The sequence below is a fragment of the Chelonia mydas genome, chromosome 8, assembly GCF_015237465.2.
Source record: "Chelonia mydas isolate rCheMyd1 chromosome 8, rCheMyd1.pri.v2, whole genome shotgun sequence".
In the NCBI taxonomy this organism is placed as follows: domain Eukaryota; kingdom Metazoa; phylum Chordata; order Testudines; family Cheloniidae; genus Chelonia; species Chelonia mydas.
Genome location: NC_057854.1, coordinates 33708682 through 33735933, shown reverse-complemented (window position 1 = coordinate 33735933; position 27252 = coordinate 33708682). Strand labels below are relative to the sequence as shown.

The 27252-nt window shown below is 45.3% G+C and overlaps 1 long non-coding RNA gene across 1 annotated transcript; it reads left to right on the top strand.

The window, feature by feature from the left end:
• Positions 1-26647, top strand: LOC122461364. The gene is made up of 3 exons (XR_006283209.1): positions 1-11; positions 257-259; positions 26449-26647. It is a non-coding gene; the product is annotated as an uncharacterized LOC122461364 (long non-coding RNA).
• The last annotated feature ends 605 nt before the right edge of the window (positions 26648-27252 follow it).

Here is a 27252-nt window from a genome sequence, read left to right as displayed (position 1 = left end):
AAAATAATGGAGTCATTCTGAGTGTCACTCAGTATAACATATCCCTCCAGGAGCAGTAAGAAGGCTGGCCAATCGCCAGGGCTGGTAGGAATCTATTACATGGAACTGACCTACTTGAGACAAATTGCAGCCAAGCAATAGCCACAGGTATCTCCTAATTAAGGTACTAATTATTATTTATTTGTATTACAGTAGTGCCTACAGGTCAGGGGCAAAGCCCCATTTTGGAGGGTGCTGGACAACCCTAGAGTAAGAGACAGTCCCAACCCCAAAGAGCTTACAATTTAATTTGAGAGTGGGCCCAACAAGCAAGTGCCACAGGCAAAAGGAAGAAAGGGATAATACAAATAAGATCACCTGGTGCCATAGGGAGCGACTGCACAGCTTGGGGGTGTAGGATGGTTCCAAGAACATCAATTCCAACTGAAGCACAATCCACCAGATGTTATTTGTATTACGGCAGTGTCCAGAAGCCCCGTTTGAGATCAGGGACCGTGGTGCTAGGTGCTGTACAGACCTATAGTAAGAGACAGTACCTGCATCAAAGCACGTACACCCTAAATAGACAAGAGAGAAGGGAAATCGAGCACTAGAAGCAGGGAGGCTGATTATGAGAGGTGCTGAGCACACACAACTCTAACTGAAGTCAATGAAACATGGAGCTATTCAATACCTCTGAAAATCTAGCCAAAGTAACTTTCCCAAGGTCACAGAGGAAACCTGTGGCAGATCCAGGAATTAAACCCAGATTGCTTGAGTCTCAGTCCAATGCCTTAACCATGCAGCCATCTTTTCCTGTCCATTACTGGTTGGCTGTAGAATTTGGATAATGCTACACACCCACCTTGCAGGGGTGTTGCTCTCTGTGAACCCAGGCTGATCCAGCAAAAGAGAGCAGAGTGCAGAGACCAAGCAATGTGAGGTGCAGAACAGAAAAAAAGAAGAGAAACAGAAAATCAGGATCAGAAAATAAATTCTTCCTTAAGTCATCACTATGACCATCAGAGCATTGTTATAACTTAGCCCTAAGTTAAAAACACAAGGCCATATTTTGTTCTCGATGACACTCACATTCTTTTACAGAAATAGTAAACAAATAATCTGATAGCTGAGATTGTCCCCACCATATTTAACCCCTCACCCCACCGCCAGCCCCACTGCAATATAGGAAATAATAATAGCCCCACCAAATGCCAAGAGAGCTAGAACTTACTAGCCTGCATGCAAGAACAGATGTTCTGATCTGCAGATGGGACCTCAGCAGCAAAAACGAGGTGCTCTGAAGTGGAGTAGACTTCTACTCTAGCCAGAGTTCGATCTCTGAGAACAGGCCTGGTCTGCATAATTTCATGCTCAGAATGATCTCCCTCTGGCAACAGGTGGGACCTGCCCTCAGCTACCTGCCACTTGAGTTGGTTAAGATGTACCCACAGCAATCTGGGGAAGAGTTGTACTGCCTCCAAAGCCAGCAGATAGCTGAACCTTGATGTGCTAAACATGGGAGTAATGGAGCTTTCTGGTAAGTGTAACTGACAAGAAGCAAATCCACTCTGAAACAATTGTGCCAGAGCAGAATGTTAATTTTCACAGCACTCTAATCACCTGTCTGTGTGCACCATCACAAACATGACAAAAATTGAGCCGCATGTCAGAGATGGCAGGAGTGGGGGAGGGAGGAGGAGGATTCACTAGCTGCTTTCTCTCTGCAGAGAGGGTCTAAAAGGGAAGAAATTCGTGAGGGCTGTTGCTAACAGTGAGTCCTGCTGCAACGTGCCCTAAAAACTACGTCCAATCTCTTGTTTTGCTATATAAGGACAGTGATACTGGCCACCAGGGTGAAGTTACCATGCACTTGGGCTTAGCCTTTCAGATAACAATGGGAGGGTGGGGTAGCAATTAATGCAAAGAATGAGTTAGCACTGTGTCTGATCCCAGCTCTGCATCTGATTCACTGCTGGGCCAGTCACATAGTTGCTCTGTGCCTCAGTTTCTCCATTGGTAAAATGGGGCTAATACTTTGCTGACAAGGGCAAGGTGTGGAACGCAGTAATACATCCAAAGTGCTTGTCAGCCACAGAGTGAGGGGCAGCAGAATGTGTTATTGTGCTTATCAAGAGAGACAAATCACTTTAGAACATTTAAGTAAAACACATGGATTAAAATCTAAACCTGCCAAAGAAACCAGTTCCATTGGGCTATAGTGACATTAACTGATACCACTGCAGACTCTCAGCCTCACTTACAATTAGGATTCAGAGTAGCAGCCGTGTTAGTCTGTATTCGCAAAAAGAAAAGGAGTACTTGTGGCACCTTAGAGACTAACAAATTTATTTGAGCATAAGCTTATGTCTGATATTGAGCTTATGCTCAAATAAATTTGTTAGTCTCTAAGGTGCCACAAGTACTCCTTTTCTTTTTACAATTAGGAGTTATTCCAAACAAGTCACCAGGGCAATGTTGGCCCGAGCGAGAGATGCATCATAACCTCTGTGTTTCTAATGAGACTTTCACCACCTAGGTGCTGTAGTTAGAGGTATAAAGTGATGGACCCTGTAGACAATGAAATGCAGGATTTCTCTTATCCAGAATTCTGCAGCTATAACTAGACTTGGATCTACCTAGGTAACTGCACGCCCCACCATGTAGTACTGGAGGGCCCAGGGTGGTATCAAATCAACACTCTACAGCATGAGTGTCCGAGGGGCAAGTGTTTGTTATACTGACAAAACTACACAGGATCGTTTCAGGGGACAAGACAAGATGTCACGTTTATTATAACTCAATTTGATTTAAGACCAATAACTAATATCTAATACCAATGTACACACACACAAACACACACACCAAATGTTCTGCAGCTGCTGTATAGTTACCAGTCCTGAACGTAGCCTGAGTTCATGGTTTGGGTTTGTAGCTTGGGGCAGCTAACTGCCCAGGAAAGCCGGGCACAAGAAAGAGCTGGGTCTCTGTTGGGCATGCTCTGATGCCCTTCCATGTTGACAGCAGAATGTTACCCTCCAAAATCTTCTCTCTCACCCATCCTTTTTGTAGGCTTTAGTTTGAATCCAGAGTCAATAGGTCTTGCTGTGTCACGCTGCCTCTGGGTTCGGTGTGATTGATCACCCCTCAATTGCAGACATGACTTTCAGCCTGGGACCTGGCTTTGAGATTTCTTCAATTGTACTTTTGTTCTTTTCTTTTTAGGGTGGACTCTTCTTGCTTTGTCAGGGCTGTTGTCTGCATCGTCAGCTGTTGGTGTTTACACTTGTTTCATCAGGACAGGCTGGGGCTGGATGTTGATTCCATCATCCATCCATACCTCATTCACACATCTAAACTAAACTAATCAGATTACAGCAGGGTTTTGCAAAAATGAAGTGAGCATTTTAAAATGGAGTTTGGGACAAGTTAAAATGGAGTTTGGGTTACAACATGGACCAGTATAAGCAATGGCAAACAGTGAACAGAAGTTACAATATAGACAAGTATAATGAATGACAAACAGTGAACAGAAGTTACAATATAGACAAGTATAATGAATGACAAACAGTGAACAGAAGTTACAATGTTGAAACAGTGCACGTTTCAGCGATTTAAGGAGCAATTGGATTGAAAGTGAAACTCAATTAGCCAGTTATTGGGGCAACCGGTTTTATGAATGTTGTTTCATTCACAAAACTTTGCTTATGAAGTTATATTAATAAAGTGAACAATTAAAAACAATTTAATTGATCAGTTCTACATGTTTAAATCCCCATAAGTCTCCCCTCCTCTTTCCCCTTTTCCTCCCACTCCCTGCCCCTTTGCTTCTCCTTCCTTTATCCTCTCCATCCTTCTTCCCATCTGTTTGTTATTTGCCACCTCACTACTGCCAAGCAGCTAAACCGAGCACGGCCTGTGGAACTGGCTTCTCATCTGAAGCCCCGTTGGAGCCCACTAGAAAAGAGCGGAAGGGTCTGGGATGGGGGAGAGCAAAAGGGGCAGGCAGCCCCCAATGTATTTGATCTAAGTTATGTGGTCTTCTGCTAGGCATTCAAAGATAAATGAGCCAACAAGTGCATCTCCTAAAGGTTATAATTGAGCTTTCATTTGCCTTTTTGACATCTGTCAGTCTGGGGTTTAAGTGACAGGACAGAATCCTCAAAATCTATGTCAAAGGCATTTATATCTGCTCTAATTAAGAAGCCTTGGGACACTGCAAGGTCATTTTGGACATACCAGCTATGTCCCCTGTTGGGGTGTTGTTGAATTATTATTATGAACCACTGTGGTTGGCATGAATGTGGTAAAGCTTGGTGAGTTTGAATGTGCTGGAGGATCCTGGGAGCAGGATTCTTTTAGCATCAGACAGGCCATATGACCTCTTTCCCCTTTTCCTCCCACTCCCTGTCCCTTTGCCTCCCCTTCCTTTATCCACCTCATCCTTCAGCATATTTTGGGAACATGTGACTCCTTCACAAAAGGGGTATAAATACTGGGGAATCTCATAGGCTCAGTTCAATTAATCTCATAGGCTCAGTTTCAATTAACATTTGAAAAGGCCCGTAATGCTTTGAGACGAAGAGCCCAGGGTAGCCAACGCCTTGCTACAAGGGACTTGTGTGGGACTCCAGGACCAGAAGGCAAATGAAAGCTCAATTATAACCTTTAGGAGATGCACTTATTGACTCGTTTATCTTTGTATGCCTAGCAGAAGACCACATAACTTCAACTGAATTCCTATCTCCTTTGGTTCAGGACTGCCATATGAGTTACCAAAGCAGGGCCTGGTGAAGCGGAGCTGTGATAGGACTCCAAGATGTATGGAGCATGGGCCCCTCCCAATATTCTGGACTGTAGAGTCCCTTTGGACCATTCTGATACGAGTCACACGGGAACCAGAACAAAATAATTCTGATTTGAAACATTTGTCGGTAAGGACACTCAAGGCATCTCCTAGCTGTGAGCAAATCATGAGCTCTGATGTCACACCCCAGTCAGTATAAGGAAGCTGGTTTTGGTCTCTGAAAACGTGGCTAACTTATGTTCCAGCATGAACACCACTTGAGGATGATTTCCACCTGTTGCTAGGCAGCAGTTTAAAAATATATATTCTTTAAATTTTAAGTCAATTTGTGCAGGTAGAAGGTGACAAATGGACAGCCCTGGAGCCTGGTCTCCTCTCGGTATCCAAAGAAGAGGTGGGGTGGCATCTGGAGCTTTCTACTGTCCCCCTCAGCCCTGTGCTTTGATCAGGAATTGGAAAACTCCCCTGTGAGGGCAGTAATTCAGTCTCCTTGCTGAGAGTGCCAACAAGGCGGTATTCTACTATGTGAGTTCTTTTATGACATGGAATCTCCAGCCCTCCAGTCATTCCACATGCAGGAGCAATATCTGGAGTGGGGGGGTAGCATTGCCCAGAAGTGTGTGACCCGATGAAAGCCTGTGGCAGGGCCACAGTCCGAGCAGCTGGAGAGACCTTAGAAGAGGCTATAGTTATGTAAATTAATCCCACTCTGGGGTTTTTGGTTTATTGACCGGGTTCTCCTGTCCCCAAAAGAAAACAAACCAGCAGAGTTGCAGGCCTCACCCCAGTCAATCTAACCTCTGGATCAACAGCACAAGACCAAACAGAGTAACACTTGTGGTGCCTGAGCTTCCTGTCCTGGTTAGCAAGCCCCTATCTCTCCCTCTTGTGAGAGCATCCAGCCCACCTTTTGGGTGTGAAGCTAACTCGACCCACCTGCACCTGCTTGCTTCCACTCAGGGTGGGAGGCCCTATCAATGGTGTCTCTGAAGCCCCTGCTGGGATTTAACCCCTGTCTGGTCTGGCAGGGTATCTTTGTAGGGCACCAGAGGGAGGGAGGCAGCTGTGGCTGCCCTGCAGGGGCACCACTCAGCCTATGTGCCCCATCACAAAGGCTCACACACAGCAGAAAACTTAGACACAAGAAAGCCAATTTCAAGAGACAGTATCAAGACCCGGGGCCCAAGGAACTTGTAAGAAAAAAAACTGGTAAAAATTGTGGGGAGTTTGGGCCTTTTTAATGGCAAAGTTGCAACAAGGTTCCCACCTCTGCAACACACAATGTTCACCCCTCACTTAATAGGCACCCACTTGGCCTTTACACTGTTACACCATTTGTTTCCAGTCTGCTATATGACGACAGGGGCCACAGAAGCCTACAGAGAAAATCCAGCTCACTCTGTAGAGACTGTCACCTTTTCCTTCTCACCCATGATCCCATATCTGTTCAAGGTCCAGAGGATTAGTTTACATGCTGTGATTATTGGATTGCCTCACCCACCACAGAAATGCAGCCACCTGTGGTGTGGAACAGAGCAGCCATTGTGAATCAACAAACCATAGCAGGTTCTTTGTTTTTTTTTTTAAGGAGTAGTGAAAAGTTTGTGACGGGTTCGGTCACAGAGACCCCCTTGGGACTGTCACCTGGTGTGCTGAAATTACCACTGAGCACATTTTCCCTGCCATCTTGGGACTTCAGAACCCTGCCTTGTTGAGCCAGACACACTAGTCTGCTGCAACACAGACTCAGGGCCTGGGCCATGCCCCCAAAGCTGTAGACTTTAACCAAAAACAGCTTATCAGGTTACATCTCCAGCACCCAGACACCCAGTTCCCAATGGGATCCGAACCCCAAATAAATCTTTTTTACTCTATATAAAGCTTATACAGGGTAAAATCATAAATTGTTTGCCTTCTATATCACTGATAGAGAGATATGCACAGCTGTTTGTTCCCCCAGGTATTAACCATTTACTCTTGGTTCATTAACAAACAAAAGTAGGATTTAAGTGGTTTCAAGTAATAACAGACAGAACAAAGTAAGTCACCAAGCCAAATAAAGCAAAAACACGTAAGTCTAAGCCTAATACATTAAGAAACTGATTACAGGTAATATCTCACCCTCAGATATGTTCCAATAAGCGTCTTTCACAGACTAGACTCCTTCCTAGTCTGGGCCCAATCCTTTCGCCTGGTACAGTCCTTGTTAGTTCCAGCAGACATCTGAGGTGTTAACTAGGGGTTCTCTCATGACTGGCCGCCCCCTTTGTCCTGCTCCACCCCCTTTTATAGCTTGGGCACAAGGCGGGAATCTTCTGTCTGTGCTTGGCCCCCCACCCCTCCTTGTAAATGGAAAAGTGCAAGGTTTAAGATGGATTTCAGTATCAGGTGACATGGTCACATGTCCCTGGGAGACCTCATTCTTCATTACCCAGGGACTGGCCCACACGTACACAGGAAGGCTTGCAGATAAATAAACCCATTCACAGTTCATTGGTTCTGAAGCACCTTTAATGGCTTCCATTTAATATGTTTACATCAGTAATACAAGTTCATATCTTATTATCCTAACTCCAGACATAGAAATAACACATGCAAACAAATAGGATGAACACGCTCAATAGATTATAAGATTTGTAATGATACCTTACAAGAGACCTTTTGCATAAAGCATATTCCAGTTACATCATATTCACATCCATAAGCATATTTTCATAAAGCATATGGAGTGCAATGTCACAAAGTTCTGCTGACACTACAGGAGAAAATGAAGTCAGAGGGGGCCATAATGACCCTGGCTGGAAGGGGTAGCACCAGGAGGATCATTAATGACCATGAATAGTCAGGATCTTGTTTTTTGTTACTCCTCTGAGAAAATGCCTGGAACAGTGCAGTGATTGACTCTGGGGGCAGGATGCAACCTAGTGGAGCAAATGAATTTCTCCTCCCCAAGCTGTGCTGACCCACCCTTCCTGGTAATGGTGTTTAATCAGTTCATAGCGGTACAATGCTGTAAGACAGTAATCAAGTTCTCAGACTGATTAATATCATTACCTGGGTTGGATTATGGTCTAATGAAATCAGAGCCATGCAGGTGGCATGGCTGCTCATGAGCTGGAGACAATGGGCCAAATGCAACTCAATGAGATTACACCAAGGATCAAACTGGGGAAATGTTTTGAGAAAGTGCCTGGCTTCCAGCTGAGTTGCCTTAGGTTTTCATTGCTTATCAGCATTAGCATTGAATTGCTCCTGACTAGGCTTGGAAGTGGACATCTCATTGAGGGGCATGGTGGGGTATTGTTCACACCCATCTTTGTCTTTGGATAGAGATATTTATTCACCAAAACTCGGCGCACAGTGTAGCCCGGCATCTCTTAGGGCATGTCTACACTACAAAATTATGTCAACCTAAGTTACGTTGGCATACAGCCGCTGCAGTAATTCAATAGTTTTTGCATGTCCATACTATGCTCCTTACATTGGTGGTGCGCGCCTTTACCAGGAGTCCTTGTACCAATTGTACTGTCAGTGTGGGGCATTGTGGGACAGCTCCTGAAAGCCAGGAACAGTCGACATAAGCAATGCAGTGTCTACACCGGGGGTGGGCAAACTTTTTAGTCCGAGGGCCACATCTGGGTATAGAAATTGTATGGCGAGCCATGAATGCTCACGAAATTGGGATTGGGGTGCGGGAGGCAGTGAGGTCTCCAGCTGGGGGTGTGGGCTCTGGGGTGGGGCTGGGGATGAGGGGTTTGGGGTGTAGGAGGGTGCTCCAGGCTAGGACTGAGGGGTTCGGAGGGCAGGAGGGGGATCAGGGCTGGGGCAAGGGGTTGGGGTGTGGGTGGGTGGCTCAGGGGTGCAGGCTCGGGCGGTGCTTACCTCAAGTGGCTCCCGGAAGCAGTGGCATGTTCCCCACTCCAGCTCCTATGTGGAGGTACGGCCAGGCAGCTCTGCTGTGTGCTGCTCTGTCCACAGGTGCGGTCTCTACAGCTCCCATTAGCCACGGTTCCCAGCCAATGGTAGCTGCAAGGGGGGCGCCTGGTGCAGGGGCACTGTGCGGAGCCCCCTGGCTTCCCCTATGCTTAGGCGCCGGAGGGGGGACATGCTGCTGCTTCCGGGAGCTGCACGGAGCGGCCCCCAACCCTGCTCCCTGGCTGGAGCGCCACAGTGGGGCAAGCCCCAGATCACACTCCCCAGCGGGAGCTCGAGGGCCGGATTAAAATGGCTGGTGGGCCGGATCTGGCCCCTTCCCAGACTTCCAGACTTTGCTGTGTTCAACACCCCATTGTCCCTACAGGTGCAGGGGAAGGATATTCTCTGTGATCAGCGTCAGACCCGCACCTACTTAACACAAGCCTTTTGCATTTATTCCGTTGGCCCTTAAGCTTTCACTGACATTGTCTCATTTCATTCTGACATTTTGCTTTGACACTGCAATGCGCTGTCCATAGACTAGCACTGACATTGTGCCTGAAGGTGTTAGACTCAGCTCCCGCAATATAATCCCAAGGCTGCACAGATGAGACTCCGGAGCCTAAGACTGCCAGACACTTGCTCGGAGGAGTCACCATGCATTCCCATCCTAAGCAACTATCAAAGCAGCTGGTATTAGTGGCCAGCTCACTGTGGGCCTGGTTTTTAGAAAGAGGCTGCCTTTTGTGGGTGCAGATTCCGGAGCACACACACACACATGTGCACCCACCTAATACACACCCACACCTGCACGCACAGTGGATAGATTTCAGAACTTGTATGGGCTCAGGAGTCCTAAAAGGGGTGTACACAGGTGGTCTGCACTGGCAAATTCCAGCAGCCACAAGGAAGCTGGGCTGAAGTCCCTGGAAGATTATGGCTTATATGTCTGTAAAATAGACATTTGGAGATTTAGGTGGCCTAATTTTATTTAAACAATGCCCATCATTCATGTGCCCCCCTCTTCCCACTGATCAGGCCCAGGATATGTCACTTGGTGGGCTCGGGAGCATCGAGAACCCATAATGGAATGCAGAGAATCACAGGCAAAGGCCTGATTCTGCTCTCATGGACACAGCAAAACTCCTCTGGTTTCAATGGAATCAATCCTAATTTACATCAGTGTGAGTGAGCAGAATTGGGCCCCAAAACTCATGCTGCTGCCTATTGGCTGTGCTAACTCCTTATCTGAAAAGATTACCACTGTGGCCAGGGCTAGGATAACCTGAGATATCCCAGGCAACCAGAAGTCTCCTGGGATGTCCAGATTCAAGTATGCAGGTTCCCCTTCCTTCCATGACAGGTGCTCTTAGTGCAATCCCTACCCTGTCTCCAAAAACAATGCCTGGAGAGCAGCCTGGTCACCTCCTTTGTGTATGAACAGGTCTTTGTAGCTGTCTAGAAAGTGAGCAGCCCCTAGGAAATGTTTATCAAGGAGGGATCCACCTTCCACAGGATAAATGGGGTGCCCTCGGAGCTGCCTGAGGGCCACATGCGGCCCAGGGAACCTCAAGCTATGGCTTGCAGCAACCTCCTTTGTAACCACTGGACAAAGGCGGGCAGTTGCCAAAGGCATTTTGCTGCTGAGCTCAGACAACAAGCAATTTCTATTCATTTGCCACAGACGATACAAATACCAATGAATCTGAAGGATGAGCCCTTGCTGCAGTGCTGGAATCCAAGCTCTCCCGGCTGAGCAGAGCTAGAGGTTGGGTTTGGGTCCATCTCTACTCATATGTCCATTTGTAAAATCCCTGTGCAGCATAGGGGCAGTGCCCAAGCTCCTGGCAAACTGCCAGCAAAGCCCTGTGTCCCCCAGAGTCAGGGCATTGCCCAAGCATGAAATTAAAGAGGCTAATGCTGCCCCCAAGGAGTAGAAGGTAGCAATATTCACCCCCCAAAGTGAGGTATTCCTGGGGAAGCTCTCCCACCACGGCTCTCCTCAGCCAACCGGGGCAGTGCCCAGCCATTTGCAGTAAATCACTTGACAAGCAGGTGATCGAGTTGTTCTCTCCAGTAAGAAACTGAAAAAAACCAAGTGAGAGTACAAGTGGCCACCTTCAGTCAGATTCCCCTGCTGTGGGGCTGAGCCGCCAGGATGGGAAAGGCTGAGAGCTCCTTGGCTTCCCCTGCTGTACCACCTCTGCACTGGATCACTGGGCACCAGATCAGCAGTGGGGGGACAGAATACGAAGTCCAATAGCAGTGGAAGGAAGGGACTCCTCCCTCTCCTCCTCCCCCTATGTGTGTTATTACTCCACCCACACAAGTGTTATTGACAGTAACTAATCAGAAGAAGTCCCAACCAATACCCTGCATCTGAACATCTCCTCTCCACCTCAAGCCTTCCCAGCCTGGGCCAGGCTCTGAATTTTGCAGGTGGTCCCTAGTTTTAGGATTTGCCCAACTGAGAGCCAATATTTGAAACTCCTCCCTCAAGGAGACTAGAGAGATGGAGGAAGTGGAGCTTGCAAGAAGCGCTAAAGGGTAGTGAAGGAAGACACCCAGCTCCCATGACATCTGCATCATGAACAGCAGCTCTGCATCTAAAAGATAATTCTGGTCAGAGATACTCAGGTTAGGGAAACAACTTTGCTAATGTATGTAAAAGCCTCTAAAAAAACAATTAATGCCACAGCATTTTCCAAGTTTTCATTGCCTATATATTCATTTAAGAGAAGGTCTAAGGTGACGTAAATCATAATGCGCCATCACAATGCCCCTCGTCTGATTGATCATCTTTCATAGGCAAGAAAGGTGACGAGCAACAAATAGCCATGTCCAGACTAGTGAGCCAGCGAGTAGCTTCAGAAGTGGCTTGGTATAAGTCTGAGATGCATCCACAAATGATCAAAGCGGGCACTGATTTACAATGTGGTCCATAGTTTGCAACTGGTGTCCATAGTCACACTGGGAGTTTTCTCATCTTCCAGAGAGGAGAGAGATGACAGCATCTGACATGCAGTGTTCTGAAATAGTTCAATGCAGATCATTGTTTCTGGTGTTTGTTTGGGACATCAGCATTATTCCAGAATTTTTTCCATTGTGCCCCAGGATCAAATGAGGATGCTTTAAGGAACTTTGATGAGGGGCACTTGGAAGTGACGTGACTTGATCCAGTGCCTTTATTAGTCACAGAATGGACCCATTGATTCCAAAGTCCTGTTTTCTCGGGGGTTAGGTTTATAACTCACTTGCCCGTAAGAAAGTAAAAATTACAGTCTCAACCTCAAAAACACTTTATGTTAAATTAAAAAAATGTAAGGGATGTAAGCAGAAAACCTGTAGCTCTTTGGGTGCGGAAAAGTAGAAAAAAAAATATAGCTCTTTCCAGCTTCAGTAACTAAGGAAAAGAAAAAGTTTAATTGCTTGTCTAAATGAAACATAAAAGGCTTTTTGTCCAGACCATGTATGAATGTTGCTCTTTTTGCTATTTGAGGAAAGTTGTCCTTTCAGTATTTGAAATATATATACTGGCCAACTGCCTGTTCTTGCAAATGTATAAATAAGTATACATATTAAAGGGACACTGTCAGGAAACATGGGACCATTACTTAGGTTTGGTTTGGTTTGATGAGAAGTAATAGTGGCAAATGTTTTTGCGACTTTTAAAGCTAATTTAATACAAGCAGTTTTATGTTTGGGTTTTGCTATTCTGCTGCAGGGGTTCTCATAACCCATTTCTTTCACCAAGCGCCGGAGCGGCCTGGTCTGAGGCCTCTGCACCGAGCTCAATTTTTTCCCCTCCCCGCTGCCAGGGTTCCCGCTCTGTGGTCCCTTCCGGCTGGCCTGACGCCCCTACTCTGCTGCCATGAAGCTCGTGAGGTTTCTAATGACATTGAGTCATGAGACTGTGACCATTGAGCTGAAGAATGGAACACAGGTGCATGGCACAATCACAGGAGTGGACGTCAGTATGAATATGCATCTTAAAGCTGTGAAAATGACACTGTAGAAAGTAAAAAGAAAAGGAATACTTGTGGCACCTTAGAGACTAACCAATTTATTTGAGCATAAGCTTTCGTGAGCTACAGCTCACTTCATCGGATGCATACTGTATGTACAAGTACTCCTTTTCTTTTTGCGAATACAGACTAACACGGCTGTTACTCTGAAAACTGTAGAAAGTAACCCAACCATTGCCCTGCTGTGCTAGCATATGAGAGCTAGAAAGTGAAACTGATTAGACTCACACATGAAACTGACAGGCCCACTTCTATTGCCCAGGGGGTGGGAAGTGCAAAAAGCAAAGGATTAAATTCACCTTGGTGCAGAGTGGCAGCAAAAGCCCTTAGCACCACTTAAGTCAGCCTCTCCAGGGTACTGTATTATATTATGCAGGACATTCTTCATGTGCTAAATCAATCTCCTTGTTCTGCTGCACCAGCAAGTCAGGGAGTGTTCCACAGCCAAAAGAGAACAGCCCACCACTGCATCCCTCAGCTGAGGGGAAAGCACATAGGGTTAGGAACCCTCACACCATAAGCTCAAATTTCACCTTTTCCACTCACTGCTACTTATATTTCTGTGAACTCCATAGCCCTCATTACTGAGCAACAGCATCTGTGCTTAGGACGCAGTCAAGGATCAACCACCCCATTTTACAAGAAAGCTACCTCAGAGGTTGCAAGCGATCATCATTTCAGGAAGAGGAAGGTATAGAACCCACATCTCTAACAGAGCAGGGCCAATTCTCATCCACTCATTCTTGCTGCCTTTCATAGTGATTAGGTGAAATCTGTGTGCTTGGCTATTCTGCCTCTAACCACTACACTTCCCTCCCAGAACCAGGGACAAAACACAGGATTCCTGCTCCCCCAACATTCTACAGCCACCTGGAAAATAGTTGTGTGACTCACTGGCTAAGTATATGTTGTGTCCCCTCTAATAACCTGTCAACCAAAAGAGCAGCATTTACTGCTTTAGTTCTAGTGGTAGCAGCCTGTGATGGGGAGCTGAAGGGTCAACATTCAAGAACTGCCGGTGACTCAAGGGAGAGTGTCCTTATTGTAAAAAGAAAAGGAGGACTTGTGGCACCTTAGAGACTAACAAATTTATTTGAGCATAAGCTTTCGTGAGCTACAGCTCACTTCATTGGATGCATTCAGTGGAAAATACAGTGGGGAGATTTATATACATAGAGAACATGAAACAATGGGTGTTACCATACACACTGTAACCAGAGTGATCACTTAAGGTGAGTTATTACCAGCGGGGGGGTGGGCGGGGGTGGAGGAACCTTTTTTAGTGATAATCAAGGTGGGCCATTTCCAGCAGTTGACAAGAACGTCTGGGGAACAGTGGGGGGGGATAAACATGGGGAAATAGTTTTACTTTGTGTAATGACCCATCCACTCCCAGTCTCTATTCAAGCCTAAGTTAATTGTATCCAGTTTGCAAATTAATTCCAATTCTGCAGTCTCTCATTGGAGTCGGTTTCTGAAATTTTTTTATTGAAGTATTGCCACTTTTAGGTCTGTAATCGAGTGACCAGAGAGATTGAAGTGTTCTCCAACTGGTTTTTGAACGTTATAATTCTTGACATCTGTTTTGTGTCCATTTATTCTTTTACATAGAGACTGTCCAGTTTGACCAAGGTACATGGCAGAGGGGCATTGCTGGCACATGATGGCATATATCACATTGGTAGAAATGCAGGTGAACGAGCCTCTGATGGTGTGGCTGATGTGATTAGGCCCTATGATGGTGTCCCCTGAATAGATATGCGGACATAGTTGGCAATGGGATTTGTTGCAAGGATAGGTTCCTGGGTTAGTGGTTCTGTTGTGTGGTGTATGGTTGCTGGTGAGTATTTGCTTCAGGTTGCGGGGGCTGTCTGTAAGCAAGGAATGGCCTGTCTCCCAAGATCTGTGAGAGTGATGGGTCGTCATTCAGGATAGGTTGTAGATCCTTGATGATGCATTGGAGAGGTTTTAGTGGGGGGCTGAAGGTGATGGATAGTGGCGTTCTGTTATTTTCTTTGTTGGGCCTGTCCTGTAGTAGAAAAGCCCATTGCCAAGTATGTCCACATATCTATTCAGGGGACACCATCATAGGGCCTAATCACATCAGCCACACCATCAGAGGCTCATTCACCTGCATTTCTACCAATGTGATATATGCCATCATGTGCCAGCAATGCCCCTCTGCCATGTACATTGGTCAAGCTGGACAGTCTCTATGTAAAAGAATAAATGGACACAAAACAGATGTCAAGAATTATAACGTTCAAAAACCAGTTGGAGAACACTTCAATCCCCCCCGTGCTCTCCTGCTGGTAATAGCTCACCTTAAGTAGCACTCTCGTTACAGTGTATATGGTAACACCCATTGTTTCATGTTCTCTATGTGTATAAATCTCCCCACTGTATTTTCCACTGAATGCATCCGATGAAGTGAGCTGTAGCTCACGAAAGCTAATGCTCAAATAAATTGGTTAGTCTCTAAGGTGCCACAAGTCCTCCTTTTCTTTTTGCGAATACAGACTAACACGGCTGCTACTCTGAAACCTGTCCTTATTGTGGTACATATGAGAATTTCTGCTTTTCCAGTTTTCTTTTTTGATAAATGCTTCATTTAACTGACACAGCGAGAAAACATCCTTAAAACTAGTTTTATAGATAAAATTCCTTATGATCGGTCAATGGTTGTGTGACACGCAACAAAACACAAGTGCTCTAAATTTCAGTCATTTGTCATAAATTTCAAAGGCTCATGTCACACATTGGCAGGTTTGAAGGCTGAGAGGTACGAGTTAAACTCTATCTCAGTTAAGGGGTGAATTTCACTTCGAAAGCATAAATTACGCAAGGTCAATTACATTTTAAAAATTATCTCACTTTTAACGACCCTGAGCCACTTGTAGGAATTTTCAACCCTTTCACACCACGCCAGTTCAGCCTACAGCTTGAGACAATGCTAAATGCAAATGTGCACAACAGACGTCAGCCACTCATGGGTTAGCGTTTGTAAGAAAGGATACTTTCTTCACCCCACTGAAAAATGGGGGCTCTAAGCTGCCCTCCCCTATGTGCCATGGAAGGCTGTGCCTTGAGCCCTCCATTCCTCATGGCACATCTCTTTTCCTAGCAGAGAACAGCTCCTGTGCTTGCTGTTAATGTACAACACACCAAATGCATTTATCTTAAAGAATGTAATAGCCACCAAGGAGCTGTTCTGGTGCTCCGATTTGTCCAGTACATGTATTTAATTCTGTGCAGTGCTAATCTCCAGGCATTTCAACTATTGCCTTTGAACAGGCACTCAAACTGAGGAATCCCCACCTTCCAGCATCCTCTAGGGCGTTCCTTCATGCCCTAAAAGATACCAAGAAATTGCTCTATTTGCAGCTAAAATCCTTCAGCTCCTTGAGGGACAGAATGGCCTTGTGACCCAGCTCTTCTAATTTTCTGCAGCCTTACCACCCCGGGCTGTGATCTTGTCAGATATCTCAACTTAACAATGGACTGCACTTGTCAGAGAAGCCTCTAAAATAAAAGCTACGGCCGCGATCTTGCCACGAGGTCCGTGTGGGTGGATTCCCACGACTGCACAGAACTCTCTACAGGACACAGGTGCTACAGGAACTGGGGGGCGCACGTTCAATAGGTGTCACTCCATCTTCCAAGGCTGCATTGAAGCAATGCCCCAAAATGGTGTCAGGGGGTCCTATGCGCAAATTCCAAAATGAGACTCACCTTCTTTCTCCCTTTCTATCCACTCTTCTTCACTTCCTGCCCCAGGATGCCATGCAGAGCTGCAGTGCAACATTAAACAGCTGGCATGTATTGTACTCCAGGAGAGGTTGAGTTTTGCTGGTGGGTAAAATGATTTGGCTTTTTGGGATTCCTGAGGATGAGCAGAATTATATAAACTGTTAGGCCTTATTTTAAGTAGTGATTAGGTGTTCCATGTTAGCCAGGAATTATTTAAGGAAGCCCCACCTCATCCAAGTGAATGGGATACTGCCTGTATACCCTTCATTTGCTTTTCCTTTGAAGTCACTTTTAAGGCTTTTCCCCCTGACGTTACTGATATGTATTTTTGACCAAACCTCAAGATTCAGGAAGTTTTTTGCTATGGAATTGCCATAGTTTAAAAAAAACGCCATAGAAATAAACACCATTTCTCAAGAATTGTTCTGTGACAGGAGGCCATGCAGAGGTTATCATCGCTGTAATGAGCAGGCAGGGTTCATAGTCCCCAGAGCAGGAAATGTAGGACTAGCACTCCCTGAACATGCAGGCTATAGAAACCCCTTATTTGTCCCTCACTCTGCTGCTGTGTGCACTCACACATGCCCTCACTTCCTCACTCTGTAAACAAGGAGAGACTCCATCTGCCAAACACACCATTAGCTCATTCTCATTGTTAATGAAGTGGCAGCATTTAACCCCAGTGATGGGATTCCAGTCTAACTTGTCTCCACTTTCATATGTAATCAGATCTTTTTAAAAATAGTCTGTCATAGATTAGAGGTGGGGCTAGTAGCACCACCTATAATCAAGGTTGCCTGAAACGTCTCATTATAAGACCCTGTTTTCAGTTCCTTATAACTTTGCCAAAATGTAATCATTTGGGATGAAATTTTCCAAGCTGAGTGTCTGGCTAATTTTATTTTTTTTTAAAGATTTCAGCCAAAAAATTTCAGCCTTTTTTGAAAATGAAACATGCAAAAAATGCATTGTTTTACCCATGTTCAGGTCTGGTAATCTTTTCCTTGAACAGCTTTAGCACCACTATGCTTTGAAGCAGGGACTTGAGATTTGGCAGGGGAGTGGTCTTTGTCTCCGGAGTGTGTGTTTTGCTGTTCCTGTGAAAATCCACTCAAATATGGCCATGTTATAAATCTTTGGAAAATTGCAGTTCACACATGCTCACTAGAGAGAGTGTCCTAGATTCTAATAGCTAAATTCCCCAGCGATTCCGTTTTCACAGGCTATGCTCCAGCATTAGCAGGATTTTTTCTGCAATTACAGTTCTAGGCTGTTCCAGGCCATGCTGGGTCCAGGCACCTGAACCGGGAGCATGTCTCTCCTGTGCGCTCAATGGTTCAATGGTCCCCTTACTGGAGCCCAGGCAGTGCTGGGGTAGAAGCTGCCTGATTAGAATGCAGAGGGGTCAAGAGCTGGTGGGGATTAGCGGGAATAGATTGGGACAAGGAGCAGGCAGGTGAGACTGGAACTGGCAACTGGCAGAGGAAAACTGGGACTGATTGTGTGTGTGGGGATTCTGCGACTAGCTGTACAAGAGACAGGGAGGGAAATGGAGCTAGTAGGCAGGGAGAGATTGGGACTGGCTGGGCATGAAGACTGGGACTGAAACCCAATGGGACGGGGGGAAGGAGAAACATATGCCCCTTGTGCATATGTCTTATGACACAGTCTTTAATTACAGTATCATATACTATTTATTCCACAAGACCCCTACCATTCAGTGCACAGGATGGACAAGCTCAGGGGGTAGAGCAGGGTTGCGTCATGAAGGAGGCTGTTGTTTGTAGGACCCCTTTCTCTTTTGTTCCAGAAGTTGCAAGGTGTCTCATGAATGAAGCAGGGGGTTGCAGTAAGAGAAAGGATAGTTTCATGGTTAATGTTGCCCTAGGGAAACTGATTCTATCCTTGCCTCTGCCACAAGGATCCTGGGTGAGGGTGGTCAAGTCACTTAAACCAAACTTTTCACGGGGATCACTAATGGGGTGGTCCTCGTTGGGTGCCTAACTTGAGCCCCTGGGATCTGAACTGAGCATATGAAGTGCTATATGAAGTGCCATGCACTCTGGAAAATCAGGTCCTCAAATTGGACACCCAAAATTAATGTACACTTTTTACCTTAATGTCTAGGCCTCAGCTCCCCATCTGTAAAATGGGGATAACACCACCCAACCCCTAATCTCACAGGAGCGTTGTGAAGATAAATTCATTAGTGGTTGTGAAACACTCAGCTATTTTAGTGATAAGCACCTTAGAAACCACATGAGGAACTTAAGAATTCTGTCTTCAGAGCAGGGTTTGAATACTGTGCTGTAAAAAAGGACTGGGACCATGCACTGAACAATTAGGAGAAAACAAAACATTGACTAGTGTGTGATCATGTAATTAAAAGCTGTATTGTAATGCATATGCACAAAGGGGCTGAATTATGGTTGCACAGGCAACCTTGTTTCTGGCATTTCCTCATTTTTCAGTGCTTGACTTTGCAACCTTAATAATGTTATTTTAACATAATTTTTATGTGTCTCATTATTAATAATACCCAAGGGAACATGAAGCTTCTGAGTATAACCTGTGTCTATGTCTAGGATCTTTTCTTCCCAGTGCCCTTTGATCATAACTCAGGGCAATTCAGTAGGCTATTCTTGCCATTGAGAAAGCACATCACAATCTTGTGAGGCACCTGGATTCTACTCAGTGCATTACTAGTTACATATAACTGGTGGGGGGAGGAAAGATGATCTATTAAGTTTTAATTCACTTAATCCGATTTTATTACTGTTTACTAACTCTTTGAAATGCTAATGGCACTGTCTATTGATACTGGGATTTTAGCTATTTACATTCTAAATCTGCTATATTTTGCAAATAATGTTTTAAGAGGAGTTTTTAAATGGTACATTGTGTGTTTTGGAGTATTTGTCTTGTATTGTATTACACAAAACTCTGAGCAGCTGTACAGTGAGGGCACTTTAAGAATTACATAAGTCTCAGGGTTATATTAACCATCAATAATAAACTGCTAGGTGACATTCAAACAATGGGCCCGAGCTGCAAAGTTTGCATCTGGGTTCAGATCCAGATTTCCCCAGTCTTCCAGGGGATGCAGATCTAGGTTTAGTTCAGGCTGAACTCTAAGTTCAAGGGAGATAGGTCTGATAAAACTCACAACTTCCAGAGGAGATAGGGGGAGAAACAGCAGTCCAGTGAAGAGGAGACCTGTCCAGTGCCATCCCCCTGAAGAGGAAATCTGCTGCCAGATACATCTAGCTGCCTGACACCATAAAGACCTGCTGGGGAATGTTGCTGGTGGGAACCGTCTGCTAAGAGGGTTTAGCTTTCTTCTGGATTTGGGGAAAAGCTCTGAGTCAGCAGATTCTTCTTTTATCCAAGCTGTTTCATCTATCCCTAGTTTACATGCTCTGCATTAGCTGCTTGAAATGTCTGTTATCTTCTTAGCCAGTATTAATATCTCTGTGGTATCTCAATGTGAAATACACAAGTTATGGGTCACACTGAAATTGTTCTTGACACTCTGCCCGTTATTTGTTCCTTCTTCTCTTCTTCTCTTCTTCTTGTTATCCAACTGGTTCTTTGCTGGGGAGAAGGCTTTGTGCTCTGAAAATTGCCAGGCTTGGGCTTATTCTGATCTGCTGTGCCCAGAACTCCAGAGCCAGGGATCGCAGAGAACGTGCTACACTCATCCGCTGGGTGCCGCCAGCCTCAGTGCACCAGTGGAATGCCTGTCCTGGTGGGGCATGAAGTGGAAGGAGAGTCTCTCCACTGGCCAGGCCCTAAATCCTTTTTCGATAGAGACTAGTGCTAGAAGCGAGTGGGGAGCCAAGGGATCCATGCAAAGCATCAGTGTTGAGTGTTCTTTACTGCCCTTCTTGTTCAGTAGACTGGCTGCTACATGGTACATGAGTTAGAGTTTCTCCATCTAGCCTCCACCCTCCTCCCCAGAGTGAGTGAGTTGCAGGAATCTAACCTGAAATCATGAAAGGTTGGATGTCTGGGTGCTCATGGAAAAGGAGAGGATGCAACCTCCCACCATACTGAAGGCGAAAGGCATAGCTCACTGCTGTCGTCTCTGTCTAATGTAGGGGATAACAAGGGAGGCCTTGAGATAACTGTAATATAGTACAATATTAGCACATGATGCTGTGACTTTGCCATCTGAGAAACTAACCCACTCGTCCCTGCTATTTCCAGTAAAGGAATGCTAGGCTGGTACGTGGACAGCGCCTTTCACACCCGGGATCCCCAGATGTGACTGAAGGGGGAAAAGCTCCCTACGCTTCAATGAAAGCTCATATATTCTGAGTGGAGCTGAAAGCGGCCTCCTTGGAGATGATCAGATCAGTTGTACTGCAAGCATATTCAGGGGAATGGCGAGCAATATGTCTGATCCTATCTGTCAGTGCATGGTTGACACATGCTCAGGAGCTATCCCAGGGAAAATAGCTACATGTCTGGTTATTTTAAATCACAGGCAAGAGCACCAAAATAGGTTTAACAAATTGCAAAATTCCCCAATGTCACTTCTGTGCAGCTTCTCAAAGCGGAGTTGAAGGGCAGAGCTGAACAGTAGGATGTGGAAAATATTAAGAATCTCTCTGCTCCATGACCACTACCTTAAATATCCCCTGATGTAAATGCATCTGAACCTTCACTCAGAAGGACTGCACTTCTGAGATACAGTGTGGAACTCTTCATCCCTCCCTGTCTCCCTTGCTTTGAGGAAAGGTATAGCTCTTTGTAACAAGGCTTCTTTGCTCTTTTATGATCCTTTCCACTAGAGTGTTTCAAAGTGCTTCGCAAATATTAATCAATTCCCTGCCCCCCACTCCCTTATGAAGATGATCATCATCATTAATCCATTTACAGTTTGGGAAACTGAGGCACAGGGGCTTGTCGAAGATCACAGCTCATGCTTTAGCTGCTAGACCATCCTTTCACTCGCACATGTGAAGAGTTATTTATTATTATTAACAATCAAAGTTGCTATTTAAGTGAGAGCAAACATGGCCCATGCTGTTCCACAGTGTGGCATGTGGATCTGCCAAGAGATGATGGCTCCCAGCAGGAACGCCACTCAGATCAGGATGGTGCAGTGCACAAGGTTCTGTTGGTGGCCTGTAATATTACAGATAAGGGTGGCCATAAGCTATGGCAGTGATGCAAATGGGGGCCTCAGTCCTGTGCAGACTTAAGCATGTGTGTCACTTTATGTGTGTGAGTAATTCCAGGGATCATAGAATATCACGGTTGGAAGGGACCTCAGGAGGTCATCTAGTCCAATCCCCTGCTCAAAGCAGGGCCGATCCCCAATTTTTGCCACAGATCCCTAAATGGCCCCCTCAAGGATTGAACTCACAACCTTGGGTTTAACAGGCCAGTGCTCAAACCACTGACCTATCCCTCCCCCCATATTAATGTTAAACACATGCATGTTTCCAGGCCTGGTGTGGGCTAAGTGTGACTCGTGTGTTTCCAGCGAGATGCCAGCATGGCCCTCCTCACCTGGACTGGGTCTGGCTGCTCTGGCATTTGTTTCTGGGACCTTTGATGATGCTCAGTAGAAAGGCAAAGGGTTTGCTCTCTTTTCAGCTGCTTTACTATCCTGAAGTTGTTGTTTACAAAAAGCAAATGTTTCACTGTTAGCTAATCCAGCTCGTTGGCAAAAGCCCTTAAGGCTCATTTTAATTGCAAGTAAATGATTCTTAATGATATCAATCAGACCCAGCAGAGGCTGAGCACGCGTTCCTGATGTTTTGCATTGTAAGCAGGAGTTAAGAAATGAAGTAATCTCAGAGTGAAAGGGGGATGGTTTTAATCTGAAATTGGGCAAATATGAGACACCATCAAGGAACGATAATCACTATGCAGGATAATAATGAGGCACCAGCTTACCGGTTTTGCATGGTGAATCCTTAATATGCCTCTAGCAGATTTTGCTGGCTTGAATTTTTGAAGAGAACTCAATAAGAAAGTTAATGAAGAAAAGAGAGATGGGCCTGACCAAAATGTCTCTCTGTTATTGCTGCAGGGACACAGACGCTAGTGGTAAGGGGTGTTTCTCCTATGATTGGATTGGTCTGACATCATGCATTCCACAATCAGAACAGCTGAACAGGGCATGTTTCACCCCCACGCAGAGGACCAGCACAAAGCCTATAAACCATTTAAGACCTCAAAATAGGGCTTATGTGGTACATAGCCCTTGTGCTGGCTCCCTACACAAGGATAAATTTCACTCACAATGTGTAACAATTTCCTTGCTACTGTCATGCTTTTTTCTCCTTTTACCATGTTAGTCTCTCTATGATATGTTTCAGGCTATCATCTTGTTCCCCTTCTATGCCAAATGCAGGTACTCATCAGTGTACATCCTGCTCTTGTGCCCTGGGACAGCTGCTGCATTTGTGATATACTTTCCTGGACACTGTTATTGTTAAGCACCCATAGACTGTTAGCCCTCTGGGGCAGAGACTGTCTTTCTGTATGTACAGAGTATCTAGCACACTGGGGCTGCTATCAGAATACAAATCTGAAATCCCAAATGGAGAACTGACCAGTGGTGGGGGAAAAATACTTAAAGCTGTAGCTCAGTTGAAAAAGAGCCTCTTGAAGTCTGGACGTTTATCCAAAATACCTGGGTCTCTTTAGTCTCTGACACTGACACTCTTTAAAAAAAGAAAAGGAGGACTTGTGGCACCATAGAGACTAACAAATTTATTTGAGCATAAGCTTTCGTGAGCTACAGCTCACTTCATCGGATGCTGTAGCTCACAAAAGCTTATGCTCAAATAAATTTGTTAGTCTCTAAGGTGCCACAAGTCCTCCTTTTCTTTTTGTGGATACAGACTAACACGGCTGCTACTCTGAAACCTGACACTCTTTAGTCTTTAGACACTGAGCTTGACTTCTCAAGAGAACAGGCTTTCCCATGAGAATTGTAGTATTTCCTGGTACTGAAATGGGCCCAAGGGAAAGTAGAAAGGATTTCTTAAATTGTAAGATCTCTGGGCCCAGGACCGTGACTGTGTTTGTGCAGCAACCAACACAGTCAGGTGATGATTTTGAGTGGAACCTTTGGGTGGTTCTGAAATACAAGTAGTAATTAATACATGCAGAAGAAACTTTTACTCCATGTTATTTGATTTTTGGGTACATACCAGGATTATAAGATCCCACAAAAAATTGATCTTCAAAGTATAATAATAATGTTTTCTGGTTATTGTGTCGTTCACACAAGAATCCCAAAGACACTTTACAAAGATGAATAAGTAGTATTGTTCCCATTTTACAGATGGGTAAACAGAGGCACAAAGAGGTTAAATGACTTGTTCAATGTAATCCAATTCAGTGAGTCACATCTAAGAATAGAACCCAGCCATTCAGCCTCTCATTTCTCTGCTCGGTGCTTGCTAATCATGGTACAGACTCGTTGTGCCCCCTCCTCCCCGCTAAACTACAAATTCCAAGTCCGCACTCTTTTCACTAAGATGTCAATTCCCCGCCTTGGTGTTCTGGGCTGCCTTTCACACATACCAGGTAGATAAATGATGAAAGTGTATTTTCTGAAATGCTTCTCATCTCTATTTTCAAATGACTTCTATGCACGCAGCTTTCAAAGTGCACTGCCACTAAAGAAATCTGAAGTCACAAGTGAAAATGTGTCACTTCTGGACATTAAAATGCTTTGTAAGCAATGACAGGTTTCAGAGTAACAGTTGTGTTAGTCTGTATTCTCAAAAAGAAAAGGAGTACTTGTGGCACCTTAGAGACTAACCAATTTATTTGAGCATAAGCTTTGAAGTGAGCTGTAGCTCAGATAAATTGGTTAGTCTCTAAGGTGCCACAAGTACTCCTTTTCTTTCTAAGCAATGGTAACTCTTTCCCCAGACCCCATCCTGCTCCTATATAGATCAACAGGAGTTTTGCCCCTGGCTTCAATGGGAGCTGGATTTGGTTCTTGTTTTTTATCCTCTTCAGAGGCCCAATTATCGGACAGTGCTGGCATGTGAATGGGAAAGAAAGGAAATGTGAAATTGTTCAGGTGAGATCGAATTTTGAGGTATTTAGGATTCAGTGCCGAAACCTGCTCATCTTATTCATGCAATTAGCCCCACTGAAGTCTGGGGGGATTCTCATGTAAGATAAATGGGATTTAAGCCTCTCAAGCATATAGGGGATGCAGATAGGCCCCTTCACTCCACTTCACTCTCTCCATAACAAGAGAAGAAAGTAGCATTTGGGGCCCAGTCCTGCCCACACTTCCCCCCCACGGTTAGCACTTACTACTGCCAATGCTTCCATTGACTTGGAAGCATTATGCCTGGAAGTGTCTGCAGGTATTGGGCCTTGGCTGTAATTAGTAGCCAGTACACTTGGAATCAATAGAAATGCTCCTTCACCCAGCAGGTCGTTAGCTGGATAAACTCACTGCAGCAGCGGCTCATGAGAACAACTGCTGAGGGTACATTATTAAAAAGGGTTGAATAATTGTATGGTGACTAACGTCTGGAGCTATGAAAGCCAAGATGGAGCTAACCAAATCTCATGCTCCAGGCTGCAGGCTGGTCCCTGCAGAGGTCAGGCAGAATGCCCCCTGCTCCACAGTCCACAGATGTATCATTAATTCTCATTTTCCTTCAGAAGCATCAGGTTCTGACCACTGCTGGAGGCAGGATGCTGAGCTCGATGAACCAATGACGGGATCAGATGTGGCAAGTCCTATTGTTGCTGCCTTACTTGTGTGTGGCATAGTTCATGCAATCTATAATCACTAAAGCTGTTCTGGGCATCTGACACAGTGTCAGCAGCAACGGTAGCTAAGTGCCGTAGTTCAACCTGCTGTTTAAAAGTGAGCTCAAGTCTCCGATATCTGGCATGCCAGCTTTCAACAAAAACTTCTCCAAGTCTTTTGACTAAGGGAGCTGATTTCCTAGAGCAGTACGTAAGAGATTAATCCTGCTCCAAAACTAAAATAAGCCCCAAGTAAATATCACGTTCTGCTCTGAGGAGCTCACTAATAAGGGGAATAAGCCTTCTGTTCCTCGGAAGAGCTGCTAATCCTAAAATATGGGGAATCTGGAAGCAAACTGTCAGCAAGAACGTTTGTTAGAACTCACGCCCAAAAGGGTCAAAGTAAAATATCCTGGACTGGTTCCAGCCTATTTCATCGCTAATTTAAGCGCAGCCTTTCATTAGTGTGTGTCATGGCAAACAAGGCGGCGAAATATCAAACGCTGAATATAGAACTGTTCCCACAAAGAGGCCACCGAATGAGCAAGAGAGATTTTTGTGGGTGACTGCTTAGGATTTGTTCAAACATGTCTAACACCCATCCAGCCGTTTTAGGCACTTGCCTATTGCTTTAGGGGGAGGTTTTCAGAAGTTTCCAAGGGAGTGAGGCACCCAAATCTCATTGACTTTTAATGGGAGCTGTGTGCCCAAATCCCTAAGGCACTAAAGGTGGGATTTGGAAAGTGGTCAAAGCCTCTCTCCTGCCTTTACTCAATGCTGCAAAATGGCTCTGAGTACATCATTTTTCATTGTCTCCTGGCCACCTCTCTTTACCTGTCCCGAGGTTCTTCACCGCCACTGGCTAGCCACATAGAAGCAGCTGTTAAAAACAGTTTCTATCTGTTATGGGACCAAGTCTGTGCCTATTCCTGACAGATGCAGACTGGGCCATGCTGATCCAGGCTTCCTTGTCCTCCAGGCTTGGACTACTGCAATGCACCATACCTGGAAGTGAAATTGGGGAAAGGGAGGCCTTTGAAGAAACTCCAGCAGGTCACACACACATTGTCTCTTGCTAAGCTGTCTGTATAGGGTTCTACGAGACCCTTAGCCCAGAGTTCCAGGCAATACAATGGCTCCTCATCTATCAAATTCTAGGTCCTAATCTTCATCTCCAAAGTCCGGAATAAGCTGGCCCAGGACTGTTTCACTCTGTGCTAAGAGGATCCTTAATTTGTAAGTACCTAGAAGGTAATAAGGTGATAAGGAACAGTCAACATGGGTTTGTCAAGAACAAATCATGTAAAACCAACATAATATCCTTCTTTGATGGGGTAACAAGACTTGCGGATGGGGGGAAGCAGTAGATGAGCTATAGCTCAACTTTAGTAAGGCTTTTGATACTGTCTCACATGACCTTCTCTTAAGCAAATTAGGGAAATACAGCCTAGAGGAACCTACTATAAGGCAGGTATACAACTGGTTGGGAAACCATACTCAGAAAGTAGTTAACAGTGGTTCAACAGATGGCAGCTCAGCCAATGCCTCCTTCCAGCACAGCCGCTTGTGGTGTACATCCGTTCATGACTGCTCACTGGGATGGATGGGGCCATCCCACAGGCCATCTTAGGTGAGCCACAGCATGCTCAGACTCAAGGCAGCTTGTATAAATATTTCATGGGTGACATTTGAATCAATGCACATTTGTGTCAAGGGAAGAGGCTACTTAAGCACTCAAAGTGATTAATTCAGCAGAATATACCTTCCCTGGTATCAGCAGGAGATGGAGGGAGGGGACAGTCTTTGGAGAAGATGGACAGAAAGCTTTGGTTTCTAAGCAATGGACAACATTTCCATAGAGGAAGGGGAGCATGTAGTATAATATACAGTGCAAGATACTCTCATCATGTCATCCCATCCCATCGCGTATTCCTGCTCCTGCTGAGTGAGGAGATCCCTTGGGTGGGAACTGGAAACTGGCCATGAGAGCTATTGTGCACTCAGCGTGTGGGTGATGCCACTGTGGTA